The 22,001-nt window shown below is 37.4% G+C and overlaps 1 protein-coding gene and 1 pseudogene across 2 annotated transcripts in view; one reads left to right on the top strand and one right to left on the bottom strand.

The window, feature by feature from the left end:
- Positions 1 to 22,001, top strand: part of LOC306650484 (uncharacterized protein) — a gene marked incomplete at its 5' end in the record, with an annotated part of 90,244 nt that overhangs the window by 52,279 nt on the left and 15,964 nt on the right. The gene's annotated exons all lie outside the window — the stretch shown is intronic.
- Positions 6,362 to 10,728, bottom strand: LOC306650427 (E3 ubiquitin-protein ligase RNF168-like; annotated as a pseudogene). Its single transcript has 2 exons — positions 10,661 to 10,728; positions 6,362 to 8,112 (listed from the first exon to the last, which is right to left on the bottom strand). The product of its transcript is annotated as an E3 ubiquitin-protein ligase RNF168-like (transcript).

The following is a 22,001-nucleotide window of genomic DNA, read 5'->3' as shown; positions in this document are numbered from 1 at the left end:
ATTCCACTGTCCCTCAGAGGTGATCACCAGGCTCAAAGTCAGGGGGCGGGGCCTGAAGCCCTGTCCAATCAGAGGCACCGGGGTGAGAACCGTCCAATCGCACGCAGCCCGCGAGGAGGGCGGGCTTCTGAAACCTAGCACGGGCTTTGGTCTGGGAGCCGCCATTCTCCGATCCACTGCTGGCGTCTCCTCCTGAGCTCAGGAGCCCCAGGTTTCTGTGCCACACAGGGAAGGAGAGACTCCGAGGGAGAACGGGGCCGAGTGAAGAGCAGGGATGGTGAGTGTGCTTCAGGCCGCTGGAGACGGGCGAAGCCCAAGCCCTCGGGACTGGCGGTGGCGGGAGGGGAAATGGCGGCGGGCCGCTCCTGGTCCTCTCAGTCTGCCGCCATCGTCCTCCTCTGTGGGGCTCAGCGCTCAGTCCCCACGTCTACATCTACTGCGTCCAGTAGCTGGGCCCTGTGCATCTTGTCACCTGAGTGCACGGTGTCCTCAGCCTCTGCCTGAGGCCCCATGAGGACATCAGGGTGCTGGCAGCCCAGAGATCCTGGGTTGAGAGCAGAGCACTTGGAGGGTCTTTAGAGGAGCACGAGGGTGTCCCTGTGCTGGCAGCCCAGCACCTCCGCAGGCTGTGTGCTGAAGACTGAGGATGGTGAAAGGAGGACCCCGACTCCATGGGGTTCCTGCATGAGAGGAGCTGTGGTCTCTAGAGGCCTGGGTTTCCTCCTTCCTGCTGAGCTAGCTGAATATTCAGGAAGCAGCATCTCAGATCCAGAACCATGGGCTCCATCCCAGCTATTCGGTGGTCTGTGAGTGAATTACTAATTTTTGTTTTTTGATTGGTTCTTTTGAGTTGCACATGGCAATTCATTTTGGTATAGTTATACAAGCATGGAATATATCTCTAATTAGGCCCCATTTCTTGTAGATGTTCATGATTGTGAAATACTCTATGGTGTATTCTTGAGTATATACAGGAAAATTTTCTCCATTTTCAACTACAGTTCACATTCCCAATGCCAATTTTCCCTCTCAACATTATCAATTTTATTTTGCCAGGCTAGTTTCAATTTGATGAAATATTTTATTGCTTCTTCTAATACTGAATGAACATGATGAAGTTTTTGTTTCATGTTTATGAACAATTTATGTGAGAGGGAAGCAAAAAGGTATCACTTGAACATTTGAACAAATTGTGTGTGCCTCTTGTCCCTCTGTCTTCCAATGCACAGGCACATTAGGACAATAATTTGTGATGAGGGTCACCGTTGAAGAATTGACTGTGTGATGTGTCCTTATCTCAACCTCTCATGTCTTCCTTGTCCTGTACTTCAGAACTGACCCATATAAGATGCCCACATCTGCTGTGTCTATAACTTCATGGGGTCTGTAGTGAATATCAGTCTCTGAGTCTTGTCCTCTTGGAAAGCAGTTTGAATTGATGATGGAGTATCTCAAGAGAGTAGCTGGATGCCTTAGAGCTGGGAGGAATCTCCCAACATTTAATGACTCTAAATATACTTTCAGTGGCCCAGGAGGCTGAGGCAGGAGGATCACAATTCAAAGTCAGCTGCAGCAACTTATCCAGTCACTTAGCAACTCACAAGACCCTGTCTCCAAATAAATCAGAAAAATGTGCTGGGCATATGACTCAGTGTTTAAATGCCCCTGGGTTTATTCCTCTGTAGCAAGAAAAATAATTCTTTTAAAAGACCGTTTTGTTTTTTAAATTGTTGGTACCATGAATAGTGCTGCAATGAAAATGGAGTTCAGCTATTTCTTTGACAGAATGATTCCAACTCTTTTAGATGTTTTCTTCCACATTTAATGGCAGATATTTTCTCTGCGGTCCAATATATATGATTCTGTTGACACACTTATTATTTTGCCAAGAGGGACCTGAAACAATATGCTTATGCAATGTGTTCCTAGAGGAGGAATGGTCAGCAGCATTGTATGGTGTTATATTTCCCATGTCATCCTCCCTCTATTTTGGGCATAGGTCTTTTATTTTTGTGCTGGAGTTTGAGCCCAGGGCCTTGCACATTGTCTATGCACACTTTCAGTGAATTGTGCCTCAAGCACAAACATGTACCTTTAGATTTGGTTGTATCATGCCTCCACATTTAATGTTAGTCTCAATGTCATTGGACTTATATAGACCCTTCTGTTTCTATTTAAAATACAACTAGTTTTTTTATACCTATGGATTTCTTTGTTTCAAGATTGCTTGGTCTTTATTATTGCAAATTTATACTTTAATAATACACATTGGTATCAGGAAAGGATAATGAGTTTTTTTTTTTTTTTTCTCTTAGAATTCAAGGTTTCTTGGATAAGCTTATTGCAGGATCTGCCATCTCTGGTTTTATGGTGCCCAGACCCTGTGCAATTTGAGGGTTGTAACATGTTGTGGTACTACTATGATCTGTGTAAGGGTAGATGATGTATATTCAAGTTTTCATGGCTACATCAACACAAAGGGAAGAGAAGCATTTATGCACGTAAGTCAAGGAGTGGTAGTAGTAACCAGAAGATAGAATGATTCTCCCCTGAGTCTCTGATGGCAGTGTGGTTCTGCTAACCCTTTGACATTGGTCTATGGCAGGGAAAACATACATTTGTATTAAAGAATAAGGTTTTGTTACTTTAAGCTCTGACATTTTTGGTGTTTTCTTTCAGCAAAAATAAGAATACAGGATTTTCTGCACCTCAGACTATGTGACCAAATTGAATCATGTTAATGTGGTAAATGTCAAAGATAAGCCATAGTTGTCCAGATTGTGTAAACATTTGGTCATAACGATGGACAGGTGAGTCCTTACTGTCAGAAATAGCAACACCTTGGCCAGCCAAATGCTTCAGTGTGAACTCTTACTGAATTTTGATCCTAAATTGCAACTTTCTCATAATGCCATCCATCACTGGGCATCTCTGTATCTCCACAGTTTGTGTAGAGTGCCTAAAATGGTCATGAAGCAAGACTCCAGATGGACATGTTTCCTGTGTGTGAGGATGTTTTCCTCAGTTCTTTCTTTCTCCCCAGATGCCACCTGTTTTCTGAGTCTTTCACAATATAAGAAGGGTCACAAATCAAGGATACTCTTTCCTCACTGTAGCTACTCATGGGTGTGATAAATTCTCCATTTTGAGTTCCCTCACCACATTTCCAATTGTCCATTTACCCTTTCCCGTTCACAGAATTATCAGCTATCTTTCCCATTCAATACTGAATCAGACACAGCATATTCTCATTATTCTCTAAGTAATGAATGTCATTTTAAAGCATATTTATATTCAGGTGATTAAAATTTCACATGAGAGTTTATCACATAATAATTGCCTGCCTCTGCTGGCAAAAGATTTTGTATTTCTCTTCCTTCAATCTTCTGTAGGCACAGTCTATGAGTGTATTTGGAAACTTCTTATTTGAACTGGACTGTCCCCCAAATAATATGTGTTGTTAGCCTTGTCACCAGTGTGGTAAGACTCAGGGATGGGGCTTTTAGGCTAATATAGAATCACAAAGATTCTGCATCTTCAGTGGATGAGTGTGTCAGTATCTGCCTGTCGTCCTGGGAGCTGGATACTACTTAGAGGAAATGGTCACTGGCAGTTTATCTTCTTCCAACCTCTTCCTGCCTCTCTCTGCTTCCTAGATTCCATGAGCTCAGCAGATTTTCTCCATGTCTTTCTTCCATGATGTTTATGCCTTGCAGACAGCCTAGCACGGACTGAATTCTTTGAAATTATAATTCAAAATGATTAAAGCCTCTTTTAAATTATTCTCTTCAGGCATTTTGGTCACATAGATGAAAAAAGTTAACTAATACTGAAAGAATACAAAGTAATGTCCACCATCATTTTTTTGCAAGCAATAAATATCACAGCTGTGAGGGCATTAAACTTGATGCCCACAGAGGTGATTTCTCTTGGCTTTTGTACAGCCTCACTGGTGTCTGGTCATCTCTTCTTAGATGACAGAGGAAAGGGGAGATGATTATCAGGAGAGTAGCTGGTTGTCTATGGCTTAGAAGGATTTCCTATTATCCTTTTAGTCTACATAAGCAACCTTTTGGGAAATGAATATATAAAGATTTTTCTTCACTACCTTCTTTTTATGCAGATTTTTGGTAGTCTATAAGTTGGACACTGGTATTGAAGGGGAAAATACAGAATTTATTTTTCCCTCTGATATGTGAAAGAAGGGAAATTAAAACAAAGCCTAAGGAAAACTCATACACGTTCCTGTGTTCCAGAATAAACAATGCCCATCAGTAAGTAAAAGTAGATTTTGGAGAATATCACAGGTGACACAATGTGTGGACTTGAAGAGTAGGTTTAACAATTAGAACTGTTCTTTTCTTGGATTGTAACCTTGAAAAGATTTGTTCGTTTATTTCAAGTTCCATTTTTAATAATTTTAAAATGCATTCTGTTTGTAGATACACTATAAAATATACCCAAAGAAGAAGGATAGAATTGCATTTCAGAAAAATTATTGACCTTACTTTACATTAATCAAAATGTTCATTCACCATTTTCTTTTCCCTGAATGCTGATAGTAAGTCTATCACATCCTTTCCATTTTGGGAGGTGATTTTAATTGAGATTTCAAAGCCCAACCTTGGAAAATCTATCAGAAAAATAAATAGAAATAAAAAATTCTCCTCCATTATGACTGCATAAAAATCAGTACATTTCCTCAAGTTTGTGTGGCAGATAATTTATTGAATTACAGCTTTACCGCATCAGATTTTCTCTCCTAAGGAAGTGTGACTGTCAATCATATATCCCATTCTTTGGATATTGCAGTTTAATGGTAAATCATTGGTATATTTTGCAGGTAGGGTGTCCCCCAAAAGCTCGCTTATGAGAAAATGCAAGAGCATTCAGAGAAGAAGTAATGGGGTTGTGAAAGTCTTAACTCCGTCAGGTATTTAATGCCCTGATTGGAATTAACTGTGGTAACTGAAGGGGTAGGGTAGGCTGTGACTGGGGGAGACTGGAATTGTGGCATGACTTTGGGGTATGCATTTTTTTTTTTTTTGACTGGCACAAAATATTTATGCATACAAAATAACATGCATACATGTTAGGAAGAGCATAAAGACTAATAGAGAAATTAAAATTTATCTTAAAGTCAGCTCTAGTTAGGAAGACTTCTTCACAAATGAATAAGTGGTTAAATAAATAAATCCTAAATATATCACACCATGGGGTTATTGATCATTTCTTTCCTTTTTGGTCATAGAACTTTTCAGGAAGCTTTGAATAACTCAATTCAAGGAGATCCAACAATGTCTATGATAAGACATTAAGTGAATTGCTCTTAGGAAAATACTGGTTTGATGGCAGATCTTTCTCTGTTTTGGACAAATTTGGTTAGTTTCTCACTATACCTCATCTCACCATGATCATTACTCAGAGGTCAAAAATTTTTTTCTTGAGAAAGAAAATACTAAAATTTTAAATGAGCAGCAGAATTAAGAGCATTAATCTCTAAAGTTTCTCGAATGAAATCACTGCTTCTGATTTAACTTTCAGCGGTAAGAGCAAAACCTACATACATTCTCACTGTCCATAAGCACAAAGAAAAGTAGCAGCACAAATGATAGTATAAGAAAATAAACTCATGGTTGCTTCAGATTCCAAAACATAAGACATTTTGATGTGACTCTTCTATAGCAAATTTTCATTTTTTCAGGAAATAGATTAATAGAAGGATGAATTTCTAAAAATTCAGAAAACTAATTTGGATTTTGACAGTGAATACTATGGTGTGAAAAGGTAAATTTTCACCAAATTTTTTTCTGTGTTATTTTTAGCAAAGAAAGAGAGAACATTATTCCAAATAACATCAACTATTAGAACGTGGGTCCAGAATGCTCCTAAATTGTCAATCCACCCCACTTGGTCTCATCCTATCTCTTTCTTTATGCATAAAAAAATCTGGTTTTCCTTTCTGTCAACTGAATTTTAATTTACTAGAAAACTCTGATTTAACATTGATCCTAATCCATTTTAAGTCAAAGAAAATGCTATAATGTTTAAAATTTAATTAGTGATGGAAATTAACTACTCAAGTGTTATGGTAGATGTATTTCAAGTGCTGTGTAAATATAAGGAAAAGTAAAAAAGAAAATCTAGACTCTAAATTCTACAAGGATTCCTTAACTATTTGATACAGTATCATCTTTTTTTGATTATTCATGACAGTAAATGAGCCAAGGCCATAAAACTTATTATTATTATTTAGAGTGGCACTTTAAGGCTTCTTAGGTTTTCCAAATGCATTTGTACATACAAAAGGATTGTTAAACTTAGTATGTGTTAGTTATTAACAATGGATAGGGACCCTTGCTTATCACTGAGTTTTACAGAAACATTTTTATATTCTTCTTTTGTAATCACATTCTTTAAAAATAATAAGTATACTCAGAAAGCAGAGATTAATGTGAAATTTATAAAGATTCTATGACAGAAGAGAGCTTCACAATCTAGTTTTACTAGAAGACACTCCCTTTGCCCACATTATTTGGTGTATCTCTGAAACATTTGAAAAATGCTTTTCTGTGAATTACTAGGGTGTAGAAATGAGTACTTTTAGATACATTACAACTTTCTCTAGTAGAGTTTGACATCTTTTTTCCATTGACTGAACGCTCAATTGGATTTTAAAAGAAGGTTGCCAATTTTCATCTCTTGAGCCTCTCTGAGGTTTAGGATGTTCTACATCAGTCTGCCTTTTGAAGTTCTTATCTTTGTAATTCTTCTGCCCACTGACAAATTATCTGGAGGTGAGGATGTAGCACGTAACTGGTACTCATCTGGGGATCTTTTTTGCCGGTTTGGTTTCTTTAGTTCTTTATCCACCTGTTTCTGTAGTTGTAATGCTAATAACTGGTCCTGTTCCTCTTTTTTATGTCTCTCAAAAAGTGAATGCTCCAAATCTATCAGTTTTGGAATAAAGTTCATTTGTTCACTCTTGATCTGAAGAAAATAATGGGAACATTTTCTTCCATTTAAAAGAAATGCATGGATTCCTGACTTCTTCAATTGAAGATTCCTGACTTTTTCTTTTTGAAATACCTTTACACATCATTTGGCTAGACTCTTCATTTTCTGTCTCAACTGGGTTGCCTCCAATTACTTGGGTTTTATCTGAGGAAGTACACCCATTCTCTGTCTTGCCACAAGGCTTAATTATAGTTTGTTTAGAATAGGGAGCTTTGGTTTTAGGTCCTTCATATTTTATGACACAAACTCTTGATCATGATTGTTGAATTGTGTTTTGGCTTTTCCTTCAAGGCACTGTTCTGCGTCATAGACACATAACCATGGCATAGGTGACTCTGATAAAGACTTTCCACGTCGTTCTTGAATTTCAAGGCATATTTGAGGAGAAAGTGTTGGCATGTTTTCTTCAATTTCTTTGTCTTGCCATTTAGGGCTCTTCATATCACTACTGTCAATTTCTTCTGAATATGTCCAATGTTTCTTTGTTTGTTCTTATTTTTCTTTTGTGACTTGCTTGTGAGTCGATCAGATTTTCTGGAATTCAAACGCGAAGCCAAGGTACTTCCCTCATACAGATTATTAATATTAATGCTTAGTTTTCTTGCCAGTTCTTCATCATGTTTTAGTTGTTCTTCCACTTCACTTCGCCTTTTCTCTGCCTGTTGTTTTTCCTCTTCTTCCTCCTCTGCCAATAATCTCTGTATATATTTGTCACTGGCTTTGTGTTCTTCTTCCTCACTGGCTTCATGGCTCAGCGTCAACGTTGCTTGTCTCTTCTTCATATTCTCTTCTTAATTCCCGAGGTTCACTTAACAGATGAATGGGCTGATGATCATCAACGATTTCTTCCGATCCTTGCCCAGAGACTCTACGCTTGCATTCCTTTGGATAGTGTTTCTGAATTATTTCCCATAGTTCCATATTAATAAGAGAATTTCTTCAGGTATGGTACCAAGTCCATGAAGAGACCCAGCGGTGACAGAAGGGACAGCACAAACTTGCCTTTTTGATAGTCGACTAGAAGCACAGATACAGAGCGTGTGGTTACAAGGAAGGGTAACAGGCTCAATTAGGATTTCCACACAGATCTGGCACCTGCATTGGGTAGAGCCATTTTAATATGCTAAGGAGGCCTATTCAACATCAACACCAGGTCCCCATGCTCCTGGTGGCTCTCTGGCCACTGCTGAGAGGATGCTGCTCCCACCAGGACACCGGGCTCAGACTGCAGGACTTCTGTTTCACTGTTGCTGTGGGGGCAGCTCACGAGCCCCTTGTGTTCCAGCGTTAGGAGGCCTGGCGCAGTGTCCTAGGGCCCCGTGACTGACGGGCCCCTCACAGCTCTTCGGTCAACCACAAACAAGGGGGTATGCATTTTTATCTGGAGAGTGGACACTCTGTTTTTGCTTCCTCATTGCAATGTGAGCTGTTTCCCTCTGCCACACTCTTCCACTGTGATGTTCAGGCTCAACTCAATCCCTGAGAAATGGAGGTGACAGAATGTGTGGACTTGAATAGTAGGTCTAACAATGACCACTGTCTTTTCTTGGTTTATAAACTTCTGTAGACTAAGACCTCGGAAACCATCAGTCCTGAAATAAACTTTTCCTCCTCTACAATTTTTATGGTCAGGTCTTTAGTTACAGCAGCAAAATAACAGACTAAAATAATCATATATATCATACTACTTGGCAAATCCTAGAATTGCTCACATAAGATTCATTGTCTACTACGTAATTATTACTTTGGAGGTAGCAACAAAATTACATATATATTTTCTGAAAAATATAAGTGCTTTTGCTTTTGAATATTGTAAACACCCTACACATTTGTTTCCTCTGTACTCATAAACATTGAGCTTGGGCAGGCATGCTCATGCACATTCTATTCCCAGCTACTCAGGAGATTAACACAGGAGAATTAAAAGTTTGACATTAACCTTCACAATTTAGTGAGACCCAGTCTCAGAATAAAAACACAAAAATATAAGGAATGCTATTGATGTCGCTCAGTCATAAATCAGTCAGTTTTCCCCAGGTTCAATACGTAGTACAAAAGAACATAAGCAAAACCCACTGAATTGGAATACTTTTACTCACATCACAGTGGATATTTTCTCAATGAAACTGTATCAATAAAATTATGTAGAGGAAAGACCTGAACTCCATGACTTCCAGCTAAAACTAGTCTTGAGCCTACAAAATGATTCTTTGTGTTGTGATGCATGTAGAGGCAGAGTTTGAAGAGCTAGATTTGATTGTAGGTGATCACTCCTGAGAAGGAAGCTCGAGAAGGAGGAGAAGGCAGAGGTAGCTGGTTTTCAGCCATGTTTCAGGTTTGGGGCTGCATTTTCCTTCCAAAATGTTATGTATTTTAAATTTGCAAATTTCCTTCCCTACTGTTTATTTTGGTAACATGTCTTGAACTACTTTATTTTCTTTATACAATAGTTAATTCGTAGCCCTTTATAATAGAAGCATCTCCTCAATGTGCACACTTCAGTTTTGTTCATGTGATGGATTCAGGACCTGTAGTGTTGAACACATTTTCTTTTAGATATTTAAAAGTGTCAGTACCATTGACTTGCATTTGCTATTGTTGAGTTATTAGATATTGCTAAGGAAGTAAACCATGATTTTTTTCTTAGATTCCATCTGGATGCTCCATCAACTTAAGAATTAACAAAATGCACATTGAAAGAGGATTCCATTCATTGCCTATGGTAACATAAAATTTTGAAAGAGAATAATTAGGAGAGAATTACACTCCATTGCATTCTGGGAGCCCAAATCTTTCTTTCTGGGCCCCTTTTCATCCACATGAGTCTTGGCAAGGCCTATTTTTGTCCTCCCTGCCTAGAGGAGTCAGGATGGAACCACCTCATTTGGCAAGTTATCCCAAATTTGGAGCATTAAATCATGGTTCCTAGCAGACCAGGCATGGGCTCTGAAATCTCTGCAAATCCCCATGCATCCACTATTCAGCTGCTGTCTCAAGGAAGCCCCCTCTCCTACACTGCCACAACTGCCCAGTCTCACTAGAGGAAGATTTCCAACAGATTTCAACCAGAAAGATGTCCTGCAGCTCTGTGCATGTCCAAAGACTTTGAGCAGATGAACCAGCTCACCACAGAAACAAGATGGGTCCTGTCTGTCATGTTGTCCTGAACAAAATTGGGCTGCCCTGTCCACCACTCTCCCAAACTGCCCACCATGTGCTTAATGGGGCTGTTCCACATGGGTGACAGGTTAGGCATGTCCTTATCTTTGTGCTTCCACTGGCTCAGGCATAATGAAGTTTGGACTGCTGTCCCTTGTGTGGGCATGCAGACTCTCATGGCCATAGGAGTTTATTCCTCCCCAGGCATGTCCTGGCACCTGGGCCTCTAGCTCCTCTAAATTTCCAGCACCCTGTGCCAAGCCCTCACTTGGTGCCAGCACCTCTTTTCCCTCTGTCCATCTGCCTTGGAGAAGCCCTGTCCAAGTGTGACATGGGAAGATTTCTAACATTATCATTAGGTTCAACCCATCACTTCCTTTACTATGACAAACATGATGTGCACCATATTAACCTAGAGAATCAGCCTGAGGGGACTGGGAGAAAAAGTTGGCAGAGTGAGCAAGGAAAGATTCCGGGTGGAAACCCATGCTCTGAGAGTCCATCTTCAATTTTTGCATCGAAGTCTGTAGACATGACCCTTACATCTCCCATGGGGGCAAAATTCTTTGAGCCCAATTCAGTGATCTTTTCCTCAGTTTTACATGCTCAGAATGGATGACATTAATCTTGAATCTTTTGGCATCCCTTCCATTAAACCAGAGTTGCTTTCTTAGTGTTCATATTATAAAGATGTTTATTGTACTAAAGCAAACCATGAAATAAAGACACTAACTCTCTAGAATATTAAAGTGCCTATTCAACTACCTTTTAGCACTTCTATAGTGTGGAGAACATGCACATATCAAACTTCCAGTACAACATTTATCATAAGAAGGTTGACATTATATTATACTCTACTTTTTATTTCATTTTGCTTCCTGGAGGCCACTTGTATCAAAACCATGATGCTGTTTTTTTTTTTTTTTTTTTTATGGGCATTGATACTTTATATAAAATTCTTCCCAATAATGATAATGAATTTGTCTTAATTATTAAGTATCTCCTTAGAAAATTTTAAATATTATATGTAAACCGCCTTGTTTTATACAGAGGTTGTTTTCTTTTTTTTTTTGGATTTCTCTTTACTTGTAACTTGCTTTGGAGAACAAAAACTCTCATGTTTGTTTACTCCATCTTGGCTTTGTAACTAGAGGCTTGAAGGAAACCATAGCTCTGTATATTTTCATTTTATTTTACCTCAAGTTCAAAGGCATACACATTCTAATCTCCTTACATTTTCAGTAAAAGAAACAGTTTAAAAAAGCCTATTTCTCAGTACATTAAAATTTGAAAATACAGTTCATAGATAAGTGAAAAATATCAAAGAAAATAAAAGACTCACAAATTTTAACTCTTTATTCTGCTCTTCAATATTATATCTCAGTAGTATCATAAAAAAAGCATCAATCCCAAGCTGAATTATAATTTCAAATAATTGGATGTTTTTAGTTTGATTTACATGAAAGGTTGTCTTGTTTTCATGCATAAAATCTTGCTCTTTTCACATATGTACTAAAATGTAAAATTTAATCAATATGATTTTATTGCCTTTTTAATGTTTGCATTGCTCTTCTCAGTTATAACTGTCAATAACTGCTCTGAAAATTCTTTTAATTTCAGACTTTATTTTGACATTTATGTTCCTTTTTATGAATTGTAGGCCATTTAAACTTGCAAACAAACCCAGGAAGAGCATTAATTGGATGTTTGACAACATGTCCTTAAAGATTATTAAAACAAAAGAAAAGTATTATCACTCTCAAAAGATTATTTTGGGTGTATGCATTAAGATATGAGAAACTCTTGGAGTGATAGATATATATTTGACATGATCAAAAAGGATTCTTGTTGCTATTTGCTATTGCATAAACTGATTAAAATATTTCAATTCAGATTCATGAATGAACTCTTCTTTAGTGTTCTACCTCATTGTTATTCTTGGACCAGTGCCACTGGCATCAATAGAGAGCTTGCTACATACTCAGAAACCCAGATCCTGTCCCAGGACTAGTGACTCCATCTATGCATTAGCAACACATCCAATCCATGTTTGTGCTCATTACAATTTGGGAAGCAATCATCTAACTCAGTGTAACTTTCTTATCTGAGAAATATACAAAATGTGCAAATATATTCTTTTATTTTAATTTTATATTTTTTTTTTCACAAAAGTGTAGGGTATACACTTCTTTTGGACTTATGTTTTCCTCTTTCCTCAGAGTTACATAATACTTTAGATAAGGAAGCTTGTAAAAAATTATCCTATTGAATCATCTTTGTCAGAACCAGTTCTCTTACCTCTCAATGGTTTAAGTTAAAACCTCTGTGAATGATCATGTGGTCAAAGTGCCATTTAGACATTTATTCTTATTTCAGGAACCCTTGACATTCATGGATGTGGCCATTGATTTCTCCCAAGAGGAATGGGAATGCATGGACCCAGCTCAGCAGAAATTATATAGAGACGTGATGTTGGAGAACTACAGAAACCTGGTCTTTATGGGTGAGTGAGCTTCCCTTCAGAATCTTGACTCACTATCAGTACTGAATGTCCTTCCTTTGTAGAGTATCTCTTGGTAGCTTCCACTGTGCATGAATGAGTTTCAGATACTTTCATGGAAATATATTGGGAAATTATTGATATAGACAGGAAAATATTAATTATATTTCTTTTATGCTTAACCTCATTCTTTCTTGATATGATGTACACCCCTAACTTCAGATTTGTCAAAAAAATCAACAGGATTATATATTTTGACCAACCCCTTAAAGTCCAATATATTTCCTTATCTTTGATTTTTTCCCTTTGTTGGTTGTTTTTTTTTTTTTTTTTTTTTTTTTTTTTTGCGGTACTGGGGATCAAACTCAGGGCCTTGTGCTTGCGTGGTGAGCACTCTACCAGCTGAGCTGTCTCCCCAGCCCCCCTTTACTGTTGATAGTTGGAAATTTGCTCAGGATTCAAAGAGTGAAATGTTTTTTATATATTCTAATGGGTGTGTCAAGAAACAATATTTGGAGAAATAATTTTCCAGAATCTGGCCTTACTCTAATAAACACAGTAGTAGGACATAAACATCAGTAATTACAAGAGGATTCCCAACAGTCATTCCATTTTCCAGTAAACAATCCTCACTGTCTCCAAGCCATTCCTAGTCACCTTTATGGACCAAAGGAAAGATCCATGGAATCTAAAGAAAAAAGGGACACTAGATGTTTTAGATGTTTTAATGAGTTGGTTTTTTTTTTTTTTTTTTTTTTTTGCTGCTGTGACCAAGAGATCTGACAAGATAATTGTCAGGAATAAATGTTTACTTGTGGCTATGATTTCAAAGGTCCTTGACCATAAACAGCCAGAATCCTATTAGTCATGTTTTGTGTTCTGATTGGTGTATAATAATAATCCATTTATACTTAGACAAATTACTAAAAATAATGAACTTATTACTGTTAATTTGTAAATTGTTTTCTCTAGTTTTTATAATTGTTTTCCCTACTTTTTTATTTGAGTTAATTTTTGGTTCATAGATTTTTATTGTGACATGGTTTAAACTCTACCCACATTCTCTTTATATATTTTATGGTTATTATGCCATTAAATTGGGATTATATGCAGCAGTTTAAGTTTAAACTACATTATGTATTGATATTAAATTTACATAATTCCATATAAAAATCAACATCTTTACATGTCCTCTTAAAGTCATTATTGATTTCACAGCTACTTTATATTGTACACTATTTAACAGGTTTATGAGAGCCTCACCTTTTTCTTGGAAATACTATAGCAAAATTTTGTTATGTATCATCATTACAGTGTAATAGAATACATATTTGTGTGTATTTGTTCTTTTACCAGAAAATTTTGAGATTTCAAATGATTTATTTTGTGAAGATTTATTTTACATTCAATAGAAAGGATTCTCGATCAGACTTCCTTAACAGGACTCCCATAGCACAAGAAATAAAAGCTAGAATCAACCACTGGGATAGATTCAAACTAAAAAGCTTTCTCTCAGCAAAGGAAACTATCAGCAATGCGAAGAAAGAGCCTACAGAGTGGGAGAATATCTTTGCCAATCATACTTGAGATAGAGCACTAATCTCCAGAATCTATAAAGAACTCAAAAAACTCTACTCCAAGAATTCAAATAATCCAGTCGACAAATGGGCTAAGGAAATGAATAGACACTTCACAGAAGAAGATCTACAAGCAATCAACAAACATTTGGAAAAATGTTCAACATCTCTAGTAATAAGAGAAATGCAAATCAAAACCACCCTAAGATTCCATCTCACCCCAATTAGAATGGCGATTATCAAGAATACGAGCAACAACAGGTGATGGCGAGGATGTGGGGAGAAAGGTACACTCATACATTGCTGGTGGGGCTGCAAATTAGTGCAGCTACTCTGGAAAGCAGTGTGGAGATTCCTCAGAAAACTTGGAATGGACCCTCCATTTGACCCAGCTATCCCACTCCTTGGCCTATACCCAAAGGACTGAAAATCAGCATACTACAGAGATACAGCCACATCAATGTTCATAGCTGCTCAATTCACAATAGCCAGACTGTGGAACCAACCTAGATGCCCTTCAATTGATGAGTGGATAAAGAAACTGTGGTATATATATACAATGGAATATTACTCAGCCATAAAGAATGATAAAATTATGGCATTTGCAGGCAAATGGATGAAATTGGAGAATATCATGCTAAGTGAGATAAGCCAATCTCAAAAAGCCAAAGGACGAATGATATCGCTAATAAGTGGAGGATGACACATAATGGGGGGGGAAGGAAGGGTTAGTGTTTGGGTTAGACTTAGGGTTAGGGAGGGGGGCAAGTATGGAGGAAGGAAGTACTGTATAGAGGGTAAAGAGGGGTGGAGGGGTGGGGGGAAGGGAAAAAAATAACAGAATGAATCAAACAACATTACTCTATGTAAATTTATGATTACACAAATGGTATGCCTTTACGCCATGTACAAACAGAGAAACAACATGTATCCCATTTGTTTACAGTAAAAAAAATAAATAAATAAATAAATAAATTTTAAAAAAAAGGATTCTCTATAGAATTTCTCATAGGAGAAGTCTAGAAGTCAGAAACTTTTTTAGCATTTGTGTATCTTGATATGCTTTCTTTTTCTTTACTATTGAAAAATACTGCTTTTGGATGCAGTATTTATGGATGTTATTTTTTTCTTTTTCTTTTTTTCATTCATTGGATTATATAGTCCAATTCTTTTCTGGAAGTCTTCCAGTAAAACAATCAACTAATAATTATATAGATGCCCTTGTAAGTGATACATCTGTTATCTTTTGATCTTCTCAAAATTTGTATGTGAATTTTGAAACTTTTTGATTATATGTGCTTTATTTTCAAAGTTTTTGTGCTTATCCTTGCTTCTTACTGTTTGATAGCTTTCCTTCCTCACATTTTAAATTTCTCTGACCTCTTTTCTTAAAGAATATTATGTACATAATTTCTGCTGATTTCTATTAGCAATGTAGTTCTCTCAGTTTCATTTACTTTAATTCTTTTTTAATTTTTATTTTTAATTTTTATTTTTTTTTACTTTTTTTCTTTTTATTTTTTTCCTTCCCCCACACCCCTCCCACCTCTCTTTTCCCTCTATACAGTCCCTCTTTCCTCCCTTCTTTTCCCCCTCCCACCCCCCATTAAGTGTCATCATCCTCTTATCAGTGAGATCATTCCTTTTTGTGGATTTTTGAGATTGGCTTATGTCACTTAACATGATATTCTCCAATTTCATCCATTTGCCTGCAAATGCCATAATTTTATTATTCTTTATAGCTGAGTAATATTCCATTGTATATATATACCACAGTTTCTTTATCCATTCATCAATTGAAGGGCATCTAGGTTGGTTCCATAGTCTGGCTATTGTGAATTCAGCAGCTATGAACATTGATGTGGCTGTATCTCTGTAGTATGCTGATTGTAAGTCCTTTGAGTATAGACCGAGGAGTGGGATAGCTGGGTCAAATGGTAGGTCCATTCCAAGTTGTCTAAAGAATCTCCACACTGCTTTCCAGAGTGGCTGCACTAACTTGCAGTCCCACCAGCAATGTATGAGTGTACCTTTTTCCCCACATCCTCTCCAACACCTATTGTTGCTTGTATTCTTGACGATCGCCATTCTAATTGGGGTAAGATGGAATCTTAGTGTAGTTTTGATTTGCATTTCTCTTATTACTAAAGATGTTGAACATTTTTTCATATGTTTGTTGATTGCTTGTACATCTTCTTCTGTGAAGTGTTCATTTCCTTAGCCCATTTGTTGATTGGGTTATTTGTATTCTTGATGTAGGGTTTTTTGAGTTCTTTATATATTCTGGAAATTAGTGCTCTATCTGAAGTTTGAGTGGCAAAGATATTCTCCCACTCTGTAGGCTCTCTCTTCGAATTGCTAATAGTTTCCTTTGCTAGGAGAAAGCTATTTAGTTTGAATCTATCCCAGTTATTGATTCTTGTTTTTATTTCTTGTGCTGTGGGAGTCCTGTTAAGGAAGCCTGATCCTAAGCCAACAAGTTGAAGATTTGGGCCTACATTTTCTTTTATAAGATGCAGGGTCTCTGGTCTGATTTCAAGGTCCTTGATCCATTGTGAGTTGAGTTTTGTACAGGGTGAGAGACAGGGGTTTAGTTTCATTCTGTTGCATATGGATTTCCAGTTTTCCCAGCACCATTTGTTGAAGAGTCTGTCTTTTCTCCATTGCATATTTTTGGCACCTTTGTCTAGTATGAGAAAATTGTATTTATTTGGGTTTGTGTCCATGTCCTCTATTCTGTACCATTGATCTACCTGTCGATTTTGGTGCCAATACCATATCGTTTTTGTTAGTATTGCTTTGTAGTATAGTTGAAGTTCTGGTATTGCAATACCCCCTGTTTCATTCTTCCTGCTAAGGATTGCTTTAGCTATTCTGGCTTTCTTATTCTTCCAGATAAATTTCATGATTGCTTGCTGTATTTCTGTGAGGTACGTCATTGAGATTTTAATTGGAATTGCATTGAATCTGTATAGCACTTTTGGTAGTATGGTCATTTTGACAATATTAATTCTGCCTATCCAAGAACATGGGAGATCTTTCCATCTTCTAAGGTCTTCCTTAATTTCTTTCTTCAGTGTTTTGTAGTTTTCATTGTAGAGATCTTTTACCTCTTTTGTTAGATTGATACCCAAGTATTTTGTTTTTTTTTTTTGAGGCTATTGTAAATGGAGTTGTTTTCCTCATTTCCCTTTCAGCTGTTTCATCACTTGCGTATAAAAATGCTGTAGATTTATGTGTGTTGATTTTATAGCCTGCTATTTTGCTGAATTCATTGATGATGTCTAGAAGTTTTCTGGAGGAAGTTATTGGATCCTGTAAATATAGAATCATGTCATCCACAAAGAGTGACAGCTTAAGTTCCTCTTTTTCTATTCGTATCCCTTTAATTTCTTTAGTCTGCCTACTTGCTCTGGCTTGAGTTTCGAGGACAATGTTGAATAGAAGTGGTGAAAGAGGACATCCCTGTCTTGTTCCCGTTTTTAAAGGGAATGGTTTCAGTTTTTCTCCATTAAGAATGATGTTGGCCATGGGCTTAGCATAAATAGCCTTTACAATGTTCAGGTATGTTCCTACTATCCCTATTTTTTCTAGTGTTTTAAGCATGAAGGGGTGTTGTATATTGTCAAACGCTTTTTCTGCATCAATTGAAATAACCATATAATTCTTATCCTTAAATATATTGATATGATGGATTATATTTATTGATTTACGAATGTTGAACCATCCTTGCATTCAAGGAATGAGCCCACTTGATCGTGGTGCACAATTTTCTTAATATGTTTTTGGATACGGTTTGCCAGTATTTTGTTAAGGATCTTTGCATCTATATTCATCATGGATATTGGTCTAAAATTGTCTTTCCTTGATGTGTCTTTTCCCTGGTTTGGGTATGAGGGTGATATTAGCTTCATAGAATGAGTTTGGTAGGGTACCCTCCTTTTCTATTTCCTGGAATACTTTGAGAAGTATTGGAATGAGTTCTTCTTTGAAGGTCTTGTAGATCTCGTCTGAGAATCCGTCTGGTCCTGGACTTTTCTTGGATGGTAGATTTTTAATGGCTTCTTCTATTTCGTTGCTTGATTTTGATCTGTTTAAATCGTATATGTCCTGGTTCAGTTTGGGAGGAGCATATGTCTAGAAATTTGTCAATGTCTTCGGTAGTTTCTATTTTGTTGGAATACAGTAGTTTCTCATTATGTTCTGTATCTCAGTGATGTCTGTCATGATATTTGCTTTTGCATCATGTATTTTAGTAATTTGAGTCTTCTCTCTCCTTCTCTTTGTTGGTGTGGCTAAGGGTTTATCTATTTTGTTTACTTTCTCAAAGAACCAACTTTTTATTATGTCAATTTTTTGAATAGTTTCTTTTGTTTCAATTTCATTGATTTCAGCTCTGATTTTAATTATTTCCTGTCTTCCACTACTTTTGCTGTTATTCTCTTCTTCTTTTTCTAGGGCTTTGAGCTGTAATGTTAGGTCATTTAATTTTTGACTTTTCATTCTTTTCTGGAATGCGCTCCATGCAATGAATTTTCCTCTTACTACCACTTTCATGGTGTCCCAGAGATTTTGATATGTTGTATCATCATTGTCATTGACCTCTAAGAATTTTTCAATCTCCTCCCTGATGTTTTTTGTTATCCATGTTCCATTCAATAGCATATTATTTAATCTCCAAGTGTTGGAGTAATTTCCTTTTTTTACTTTGTCATTGATTTCTACTGTCAGTCCATTATGATCTGATAGAACACAAGGCAGTATCTCTATTCTTTTGCATTTCCTAAGGGCTGCTTTGTGGCATAACATATGGTGTATTTTCAAGAAGGTTCCATGTGCTGCTGAGAAGAAAGTGAATCTGCTCGTTGATGGATGGAATATTCTATATATGTCTATTAAGTCTAGGTTATTGATTGTGTTATTGAGTTCTATGGTTTCTTTGGTTGGATTTTGTTTGGAAGATCTATCTAGTGGTGATAGCAGTGCGTTAAAGTCACCCAGAATTATTGTGTTGTGGTCTATGTGATTCTTGAAATTGAGAAGGATTTGTTTGATGTACAAGGATGCACCATTGTTTGGGGCATAAATATTTACTATCATTATGTCTTCCTGATTTATGGTTCCCTTAAGCAGTATGAAATGTCCTTCTTTATCCCTTCTGACTAACTTTGGCTTGAAGTCCACTTTATCTGATATAAGGATGGAAACCCCCGCTTTTTTTACTGAGTCCATGTGCATGGTATGTTTTTTCCCATCCTTTCACCTGTAGTCTGTGGATGTCTTTTTCTATGAGATGAGTCTCTTGCAGGCAGCATATTGTTGGGTCTTTCTTTTTAATCCATACTGCCAGTCTATGTCCTTTGATTGATGAGTTTAGGCCATTAACGTTCAGGGTTATTATTGAGAAATGATTTGTATTCCCAGTCATTTGGCTTACTTTTGGTTTTTAAGTTGGCTTGGTTTCTCCTTCGAGTGGTTTTTCTCTAAGGTAGTTCCTCCCTTTGCTGACCTACATTGTTGTTTTTCATTTCCTCCTCATGGAATATTTTGTTGAGAACATTCTGTAGTGCAGGCTTTCTATTTGTAAATTCTTTTAACTTTTGTTTATCATGGAAGGATTTTATTTCATCTTCAAATCTGAAGGTTAGTTTTGCTGGGTATAGGATTCTTGGTTGGCAACCATGTTCTTTCAGAGCTTGAAATATGTTGTTCCAGGCCCTTCTAACTTTTAGAGTCTGGGTTGAGAAGTCGGCTGCTATCTGTATTGGTCTCCCCCTATATGTAATCTGATGCTTTTCTCTCACGGCCTTCAAAATCCTATCTTTATTTTGAATGTTAGGCATTGTCATTACAATGTGCCTTGTTGTGGATCTGTTGTGATTCTGTGCATTTGGTGTTCTGTAAGCCTCTTGTATTTGACTTTCCATTTCATTCTTCTGGTTTGGGAAATTTTCTGATATTATTTCATTGAATAGGTTATTCATTCCTTTGGTTTGTATCTCTGTGCCTTCCTCAATCCCAATAATTTTTAAATCTGGTCTTTTCATGATATCCCATAGTTCTTGGAGATTCTGTTCATGATTTCTTACCATCTTCTCTGTTTGGGCGACTTTATATTCAAGATTAAATATTTTGTCTTCATTGTCTGAGGTTCTGTCTTCCAAGTGGTCTAGTCTTTAGGTGATGCTTTCCATTGAGTTTTTTATTTGGTTTATTGTCTCCTTCATTTCAAGGACTTCCATTTTTTTTTTTTTTTTTGAGAATCTCTATTTCTTTTTTGAAATGATCTTTTGCTTCCTGCAGGTGCTCTTTCAGCTTATTGGTATTATCATTCATTGCCTGAATTTGCTCTCTTATCTCATCCTTTGCTTCATGAATCTTCTTAATCATGTATAATCTGAAGTCCTTTTCTGACATTTCTCCTACCATACTGTCATTGGTATTATCATTCATTGCCTGCATTTGCTCTCTTATCTCATCCTTTGCTTCACGAATCATCTTAATCATGTATAATCTGAAGTCCTTTTTCTGACATTTCTTCTAACATGCTGTCATTGGATTCTATTACTATAGAATCTAGATTTGTTTGGATCATTTTCTTCCCTTGTTTTTTCATGTTGTTCATGTATCTTCCCCTGTAGCAGTGCAGATCTGGGGTATTGCAGATTTCCCCCTATAGGCTTTTAGTGGCCCTATAGGTTTCCAAAACCCTTTCTTTATGGGGAGATCAATATTAGCAGTGCCCAATTCAGACACTATGCAATCCTAGACCAAATAGCCCCTATGGGGATAATAACAAAATTGTCATAATAAACAAAATGTGTTCAAATGTTATCTTCGGTAAAACAAACAGGTTTACATTAATGTCTGCAGTTTCTAATGGAGGACAAAGAGGATGCAGAGGGATGAAGAATATGGCTGTTAATGGGATAATAAAAGAATATACAGAAGTTCTAGAAAATAGAAAGTGTGAGAATGTAATCCAGAGAAATCGGATGTTAGCATGTAAATAAGGGAGAAAGCGACTCTGAGGGAAGAGGTAAACAGAAGGAAAAGAGAGCAAGAAAAGTAAAGAAGTAAAAACTTAAATTTTTTTTTAAAAAGGAGAAAAAGAAAATCTACTGTTTAACAGTCCTATACTAATGAAACCTCCCAATGTTCAGTAGCCCGATGCATGTGAGGTACCTGACAATGAGCTTCAAGCCTCCAGCTTGTGTCTCAGGATGGGATTTGCCTCACCCGAAGATCGGAGCTATGGCTTCTAGGGTTATCCAAGATGGCTGCTCTGGCTTCCAAATGTGTTGTCAGATGGGGAGCTGCAGCTCAGGGGTGGACGTGGTCAGCTGGAGGTCCTGGAGACGGGATGCAGTTGGTCCAGCAGTGGTCCTGGAGGTTCGGTGTGTTTGGTGTGGTTGTGGGATCGAGGAGGCCAGGTATATTCAGTCAGTCTGGTGTCCCAGTGATAGGGCGCAGTCAGTTGGTCTGGGGGTCCTGGCAGCAGCGAGCGGTCAGTTGATGTGAGGGCTCCAGAGGCAGGGAGTGATTGGTGGGGCTGAGGGATCCTGGAGACAGGAATCAGTCAGTCTGGCCAGGGGTCCTACAGGGCCTGGCTGTTGTCTCAAAATGGCAGCAGCCACGTGTAATCAAACCTGCAGGTACTGTGACAGTGAACTTCCAGGCAGCAGCAGGCAGCTGGTCTCCACTGGTGGTCCGCGGTCAGTCTGCTGGACGATCGTGAGGTGAATGTC

Source organism: Sciurus vulgaris (assembly GCF_902686455.1).
Source record: "Sciurus vulgaris genome assembly, chromosome: 19".
Taxonomy (NCBI): Eukaryota; Metazoa; Chordata; class Mammalia; order Rodentia; family Sciuridae; genus Sciurus; species Sciurus vulgaris.
Note: the sequence above shows the minus strand (reverse complement) of the source record. Positions and strands in the feature narration are given on the sequence as shown.